Here is a 9,034-nt window from a genome sequence, read left to right as displayed (position 1 = left end):
AAATGCCATTTCCCTCCATACCTGCCTTGTTACTCTCTAAATATATTTAAATATAGGTGTATGGATACTTCATTTGGGTAGTGTTATATCTGTATTTGGCTGGGAATACAGCCTTTATGTAAGGGTAGAATATCATCTGTGAGGTCATTTACCAGGGAGAGAGAAGAGTATGATTCAGCCTAGAAGCCAGAAAGCCAGATTTGAGTGAAGAGATTTTAATAACTAGTCAATATAGGGGGAATCAATTTCTTGTCTGTCTATCTCTCTTTGTCTCTCTCTTTCTGTCTCTCCTCTCTCTCTCTCTCCATACAATGGATGTTATTAGTGTGTCCAGGGAGAATCTTTGGGTGGTAGGTTGATGAAAATAAGATAACACAGTAGTCATAAGGTAAAGAAGGAATCAAGGCAAGGTCCTGCAAGGTTGTGTCAACCAGCTCTTTAGAGCAAGACAGCAGATGGAGTATGTGGGGTCTATATACACTGAACTGTGTCCTTTTTGTGTGTTGTACTATTTATGTTGTTTTTTTTTTACTTTTTAAAAAATATTTATTATTTATTTATTTTTTAATTTTATTTTATTATGTTATGTTAGTCACCATACAATACATCATTAGTTTTTGATGTGGTGATCCACAATTCATTGTTTTCGTATAACACCCAGTGCTCCATGCAGTACACGCTCTCCTTAATACCCATAACTGGGCTAACCCATCCTCCCACACCCCCCCCTCTAAAATCCTCTGTTTGTTGCTCAGAGTCCAGAGTCTCTCATGGTTCATCTCTCCCCTCAATTTCCCACCCCTTCATTTTTCCCTTCCTTCTCCTAATGTCCTCCATGCTATTCCTTATGTTCTACAAATAAGTGAAACCATATGATAATTGACTTTCTCTGCTTGACTTATTTCACTTAGCATAATCTCCCCCAGTCCCATCCATGTTGCTGTAAAAGTTGGGTATTCATCCTTTCTGATGGCTGAGTAATATTCCATTGTATATATGGACCACATCTTCTTTATCCATCTGTCTGTTGAAGGGCATCTCGGCTCTTAAAAATTCCCTTAGTATTTAAAAAAAATGATTTTTTTCTTTGAAAAAAATCTGATCTTTCTCAGTTATGTTAAGGAGAAACCAAGAGAAAGTGTTTTGGAGGGCCAAAGTGTTAAATCACACCCTTGAAGAAAAAGTGAGAGTCAGGGTGATGTAGAGTTAGTACTTATGATTAGGTATCCTCAACTTGGGATTCAATTTCTAGTATTAAACTTTTTTCTGTGTTTGATTTTACCACAGAAGGTGCATCAGTCAACTTAATTCTACTATAAAGATATTTGAAGCAGCATCCATTCCCAGGACAAGAGCAGACATGGATAGCATAGTTTAAGACTGGTAATATGTGTAAGGCATGCCAGGTTCTTCCAGTAGCCTTTCGTAGAAAGCGTTGGGTCCTACCTCTAGGGCCAGATCATCCATCTTTATGGCATATTATAACAATTCTGAGATCTTGACCAAATTTATCTTGAATGCATATACATTTACTCCTTCAAGTCTTTGTCAAGGGCATTAAATACTGTTTTGATAAAAGCTGTACTTCGGTAAAACTATTGAAAGTTAACACAGACTTCTTAGCTTTGCGCAGTGGCAGTATCGTAGCCAATGAGGTTTATCTGAGGTGCGATTATTGCTAATTGAAAGTTAACACAGACTTCTTGAAACATTCACTCCTTCAGAGCACACATGTCCAAAACAACACTGACTTGATTCCACCTTATATTGTATTTAAGTGACTAGTTTTCTACCTCCCTATTAGACTTTGATCTCCTTGAGAAAAGAAACTATGACTTTCAACCAGAAACATTTCCCATAATTTCTTCTCAGGAAATGCTAAGTTGAAAAAATATAAGGAAAACAAAGAAACAGCTATGTATAAAACTCATCTGTAAAAAACTAGTTATAGACCTAAAGGTCACCTTCATTTGTTACAAACTGAGATGAGACTATGCTCTAAACATACCTGAGCATCTGGTCTCAGGAGGAGATATGGTCAGGTCTCACATTACTTTTTCTATGGAGATCAGCACAACTAGATGTTCTGTTCATTTCTCTTAGAATAAATGACTCCTCAAGTGGCTTTCTTTATCTACTTCTTTAGACAGAAACTGTATTTATAGATATATATATTACTTGGCAGCAGAGAGACTAAAGGCAACCTTAGCCACTTGGCAAAGAATTTGGAGATGGCTGTCAGTGAGAGCATGTCAGGTTGGGCTAGGCAATGCTGTGGTAACAGATTCCTCCCTGTCCCCATCTTAATGTCTAAACACAACTAGCATTTGTTTCTTCCTTCAACTACCTTTCCAATCCTGGTCAGCATGGAGAGCTCTGTTCCAGTCACTCAGGGACCCAGACTGATGGCATCTTATGGCTGCATCATTTGGCACATTGGCCTTCATGATTCTCATGGCAAAAGTAAGGAAGTGGGGAATGACACAGGGGCTTTTCATCACCTCACCATAGAAGTGGTACGTGCCCTTCTACACACATTTAGTTGGCCAGAACTAGTCATGTAATGTTGCTCAACATGAAGGGACTGGAAAATACAGGAGAGCAAAAGGAATATTTGGTAAACTTTAATGTCTCTGTCAGAGATAAGCCAAAAGCATCTGGGATGTTGAGTGGTAAATTCTTGCATTGGGGGAGGAGCCTGGGATGACTTAAGGCTGGTGGGTAGTGGTTGATATGAATAGTTGGCAGACAGATGGTTTTGAATTTTATGCCAATAGAAGCAGCAGAGCATCTTTTTGCCTTCCATATGAATTATATTTGTCCAGTAAAAGAATCAGAATCCTAGAAGTTTAGAGTTGGAAAATACCTTACTGGTTACTTAATCCAACTTCCTATTTTATGCACTAACCCCTGGGAAAATAGTCCTGTTAAATAGCTGTCTAGACTCTCTATCCCCTACATGTACTGGTAGAGAAACTATAATGTATAATCCAAATTGTAATACTTTTGTGAATAAAAGTGGGCACTGTGAAAAATTATGCTGGGACTACAGGTAGAACCTGAGAGTTTTCTGCACAAAATGGAATGTATGGTCACCATAGATATTGCAGACTCACTCACCATCTCTTGTAATTCATTCCATTTAGAACAATTCTTTTAAAAATTATTTTTTTCAAGGTAACATGTACACATAGTTAAATCAAATAGTACAGTCAACTTCCAAACTTAGATAAATGCCTGATGCCGGAGCAGCTGAGCAGCACTGGCAAAAACTACAAAATTTGGTAATTTGGTAGTTTGGTATCAGTAAAAATTTATTTTTTCTTCCATTCTCAGCTAAAACCTCAATACTGACTGTCATTATTTTTGTCTTTTGGCAGGCAGAATCTGTTTATCTTGCCCAAAAGTCATACAACAAACCATGAAATAAGACTAAGACCTAGACCTACTCTGTCTTAGACTATCACAAAGCCTTTTTTTCTACCAATGTCCAACATATACATGATTTTAAGTCAGATAGTAATATTAAACTTCAAAAGAAAAAAAAGTTATCTCCTGCCCTAATTCCTTTTACATCTGATTCTTTGTACCCTGACCTAATCACCTGAAACTTTACACATTTTTTCTGTCAATTCCGTATTTCTAAATAACTTCTATAAACTGTTATTTCTTTGTATTTTTCTATTTTTTATATTATCCATTTGCTTTCTATATGAATGATGAGGACAACTTTCTCACAGACATTTATTCCGATTGACCAACACACACAGGCATATACACACTCAGACACACCTACATACCTCTTTTTCCTATCCTTTCAATGGAATTTGGTAACATAGTACAACATGGTCACAGTTCTCTTATACAACCTGTTGCCTTTCCTGGAGTTCATGGTGCCTTGTTTATTTGTTTGTTTCCTTTTGTGTTTATTGATCATTAAGCATAAATATCTTTTAAATATGTTAATAAATAGTAAGTAAGCTCTCAATTGCATATTTTTGGTTGGAGCCCTCAGTTTGCTTCAGTTTGGACCAGTTGCTCTTCTAGGTTTGCTACACAGCTATTATCCTAAGAATATCCATTATAAGGACAATTTGGGAGTTTCATTTTGTACTATTTGGGGCTGGAATTCCTGTTTTTTGTATCTCATTTCTTTCTCTTTCTTAAATTGTGACTATTTTACTGGGGGACCTCTTCTAATAGCTCCCTGAGAAAGAGTGTTGATGGTAAAACGTTTTAGCTCTCAGATGTCTATACAAACATTTATTTTATTTTACTTTAAGTTTACTTATTTTTTTGAAGTAATCTCTATACCCAAAGTGGGGCTCAAACTCATGACCCTGAAATTAAGAGTCACATACTCTTCCAACTGAGCCATCCAGGCACCTCTAAAAACATTCATTTTAGCTTCAAAATTGCTTAGTACTTTGGTACAGAATTCTAGGTTGGAAATAATCATTTTCCAGAACTTTGAAGGAATATCTCATTATTTTCTAGCTTTCAGTGTTGATCTGTAGAAGTAATTTTTTTAATTAAACATGTTGGAAATTTGGTGATCAAGTTACCTGATTTTTCTGTGTCTTAGTTTCCTAATGTATTAAAATTTGAGGTAATAATAGTAACTACCAATTAGCATGACTTAGAATAGTAACTACTAATTAGTGTGGCTTTACATACAGCATCCTAAGGAATTAAAATTCAATAAAATTTTTAAAAATCCAATAAGTTGCTGTATGTAAAGTCCTTAGAATAATGGCCTGGTGCATAGTAAGCACTACGTAAGTGTTACTTATTTTATTTTTTGAATTGCTTGTCAACCTTGTGGTAGGCTGAATGATGTCCCTCAAAAGATGTCCATGTCCTAATCCCAGGAATCTGTTAATATGTTACTCAACATAGCAAAAGAGACTTTGCAGATATGATTAAATTAAGGATCTTGAGGTGGGGAGATTATGCTGCATTATCTGGGTGGGCCCAATGTAATCACAAAGGTCCTTATAAGAGAAAGGCAAGAAGGTCAGAATCAAAGATGGACATGTTGCAATGAAAGCCAAGGGTAAGGCAGGGAGGGGAGAGAGAGAGAGAGAGAAGGAAGATATAAAGAATTGAAGAAACTGGATACTATGTTGCTGCTTTGAAGATGGAGGAAAGAGCCATGAAACAATGATTGAGGGTATGCACTGGAAGCTGGTAAAGGCAAATAATAGATTCTCCCCTAAAACCTCCAGTAGAAAGGTAAACCTGCCAACCAATTTTAGACTTCTGGCCTCTAGAATTGTAAGAGGATAAATTTGTGTTGCTTTAACCCAGTAGGTTTGTGGTAGTTTGTTATAGCACCAATAGGAAACTAATCATTTCTGAATTGTATATCTCATCAGAATTCCTTTAAAAAACTAGGTAGACAAACCACTTATTTTTTCATTCTTTTAGCTATTGTTTATTAGAATGCTTTATATGAAGGGAAAGGGAATTATAAGTACAATGCTTCATTTGCTCATGTATTCTTTCAATAAATATTTATCAGAGACTTTTTGTATATGAGGAACTATTATATTTTCTGAGGACAAGCCAGTAGAAAAAAAAATCAGGCAAATTGTTTGCCCCCATGAAGATTATATTCTGGTGAGGGGATAGAAAATAAACTAATAGAGTTGGTCAGATGGTAAGTGTTATGGAGAATATAACACAGTAAAGGGGAAAGAGTATGTGGGTATAGGTGATTGTTAAGTTTTAATTTAATAAGATAGTAAAGTCCTCTCTATTGAAGTTATATCTGAGTAGAGACCTGAAAGAAGGGAAGGAGCCATGCACTGGCAGAGAGGGTTCCAGGAAGAGGTGAACTCACACTTGATGTATTTGAGAATAGCAAAGAGTGAAGTGATGGAGAAGGAGAGTAGTAGGAGATAAAGTTTAAAAAGTTATTTAGAGTTTTGTAGGCCATTATGAAAACTCTAGCTTTGACTCTGAGTGATGTGACAGGTTGGAGAATTGCAAACAGATTAGTGACATAATATTTTGTATATTTTGAAAGGCTTACTCTGGTTGCAGAGAGAATAGGCAGTAGGGGTTCAAAGGTGGAAGCAGGAATTTATGAGGCTATTACAATAGGCCAGGCTAAAGATGATGATGGCCAAGACGAGAGTGATAGCAGTTAAAAATGGATATAGTGAGATATGATTAGATTACGAATGTGCTTTTGGAAGCAGAGTCAAAAGGATTTGCTTATGGATTGGATGTAGGATATGAGAAAATGAATGAAGTTAAGATAATTCTCAAGTTCTTTGTGGCATCTGTAATGGGAAGGTTGTAGTTGATATTTTATGAGATTATGAAGACTGTAGGTTGAACAGGTTTAAAGGTAGAAATCTGTATTTTTGATTTTGGATATGTTAAGTTTGAGGTGCCCTTCAGAGAAGAGATCCAGTCTAGAAGCATAAATTCTGGAGTCATAAGCATATAAACTTATTTAAAATGAAGAGACTAGAGGAGATCACCTAAGGAATGAGCACAGAAAGAAAAATTTTAAGCATTAAACCCCAGGGTTTTCCAATAATAGTGGCAGAGAAATGAAGAATGGCCAGCAAAGGAGACTAATGATGAGCAGCCAGTGGGGTAGGAGGAAAATAGAGGGAATAATGGTATTCTGGCAGCCAAATAAAGAAAATGTTTCAAGAAGGAGTGAGTGCTCACTTATGTCAAATGTTGCTGTAAAGTCCCAAAAGTTCATTTTTGCTTTTGTTTCACTAGCTTTTGGAGATGTATCTTGAAAGAAGTTGCTGTGGCCAATGTTGAAGAGGTTACTGCCTATGTTCTCCTCTAGGATTTTGATGGATTCCTGTCTCACACTGAGGTCTTTCATCCATTTTGAGTTTATCTTTGTGTATGGTGTTAGAGAATGGTCGAGTTTCATTCTTTTACATGTGGCTGTCCAATTTTCCCAGCACCATTTATTTATGGTTTCACTTATTTGTGGAACATAAGGAATAGCATGGAGGACATTAGGAGAAGGAAGGGAAAAATGAAGGGGGGGAAATCAGATGGAGAGATGAACCATGAGAGACTGTGGACTCTGAGAATCAAACAGGGTTTTAGAGGGGAGGGGGTGGGGGGATGGGTTAGCCTGGTGATGGGTATTAAGGAGGGCACATATTGCATGGAGCACTCCATGAATCGTCGATCACCACATCAAAAACTAATGATGTATTGTGTGGTGACTAACATAACATAATAAAAAATAAAATAAAATAAAATAAAATAAAATAAAATAAAATAAAATAAAATAAAATAAAATAAAATGTTGCTGTAAAGTTGTGTGCATTGTCCATAGGATTTGGATTTGGCAAAGGATTTGGCAAAGGTGAAGTTAAGTGGTATCCTATATAAAATTATCAGTGGAGTCGTGGTGTTGTTCTCTCTCTCTCAAGAGAGAACAGAAGAAGAGAGATTTGGGCTAGTGAGTTTAGACAACACTTTTGAGTTTTACTGTAAAGGATAGCAAAGAAATGAGGCTGTAGCTGAGAAGAGATGTGGGATTTAAAGAAAGATTTTACTGATGGGATATATTACTCAATACTGATGTGGACGATCCAGTCAAGAGGGAGAAATGATACACAAGGCAGAGGGTAGAATTTTTGCAGTTCTGTCCTTGAAGAAACATAGATGGCAACCAGTGCAAAAGTGGAAATGTAGGAGTAAGGATACTTTATCCATAGTACTGGAAAGAAGGCATAATATATAGGCATGATGCTAGTGGGTGGGTAGATATTGTAAGCTGGTAGACATTTTCTTTGGATCCCCTATCTTTTCTCAGTGAAACAGGAAGCAAGGTCACCAAATGAGGGGGGGGGATGGGAAGGAGGTATTGATGGTTTCAATAAAGAGGAAGTGAGACATAGTCTTCTAGGAGAGTGTGAAACGGATGGAAAGGACATGTGGTTGGATTGTTGAGTAGCACCAAGGACCTACTTGAGTTTAGACAGGCCAATTTGATTAAATATATATATTTGTCAAGCCACAATCACAGTATTTGTAAAAATATATAATATACAGCAATCTGAATCTTACAAACAAAATGTTGAGCAAAAGAACATCAGCTTTGGGGGACACCTGGGTGGCCCAGTCGGTTAAGCATCTGCCTTGGGCTCAGGTCCACAAGGATGTGGAAAAAAGGTACCTTTTTGCATTGTTGGTGGAAATGCAAACTGGTGCAGCCACTTTGGAAAACAGTATGGAGGTTCCTCAAAAAGTTAACAAATAAAACTAGTTTATATCCAGTAATCACACTACTGGGTATTTACCCCCCTGCAAATCAAAAACAGTAATTTGGGCTAGTGTTCAAAATATATAAAGAACTTGTACAACTTAATATCAAATAAACAATCTAATTTAAAAATAGGCAAAGGACATGAATAGACATTTTTCCAAAGATATACAAATAGCTAACAAGTACAATGAAAACTATTTTTTACCTTTTTCACTTCTAAGTAGATTTTAGAATCAATCTATATAGTTCCACAAAATAAAACAGAACAAAAATTTTACTGTCTCATAGTTTTGCCTTTTTCAAAGTGTCATATAGTTAGAATCATACAGTATGAAACCTTTTCAGATTGGCTTCTTTCACTTAGTAATACACATTAAAGATTCCTCCATGCCTTTTCATGACTTGATAGCTTATTTCTTTTTTTAAGTTTTTATTTTAATTCCATTTAGTAAACATTCAGTATTATATTAGTCTAAGCTGTACAGTATAGTGATTCAACACTTCCATACATCACTCTGTGCTCATCATAAGTGCACTCCTTGCTCATTTCTTTTTAACACTGAATAAGATTCTATGTGGATGTATCACAGTTTATTTATCTATTCACCTACTAAGGGACATCTTGGTTGCTTCCAGGTTTTGGAAATTATGAATAAAGTTGCTATAAACACTTATGTGTAGCTTTGCATGTGGTCATAAGTTTTCAACTACTTTGGGTAAATACCAAGGAGCATGATTGCTGCATTGTAGAGTAAAATTACTTTTAGTTTT

The 9,034-nt window shown here is 36.2% G+C and overlaps 1 pseudogene; it reads left to right on the top strand.

Moving 5' to 3' along the window:
- Window positions 1-1,621: 1,621 nt before the first annotated feature.
- Window positions 1,622-1,704, top strand: LOC112816438 (U4 spliceosomal RNA; annotated as a pseudogene).
- The last annotated feature ends 7,330 nt before the right edge of the window (window positions 1,705-9,034 follow it).

The sequence above is a fragment of the Callorhinus ursinus genome, unplaced genomic scaffold (genome assembly GCF_003265705.2).
Source record: "Callorhinus ursinus isolate GAN/ISIS: 27379988/994484 unplaced genomic scaffold, GSC_fseal_2.0 scaffold84, whole genome shotgun sequence".
Taxonomy (NCBI): domain Eukaryota; kingdom Metazoa; phylum Chordata; class Mammalia; order Carnivora; family Otariidae; genus Callorhinus; species Callorhinus ursinus.
Note: the sequence above shows the minus strand (reverse complement) of the source record. Positions and strands in the feature narration are given on the sequence as shown.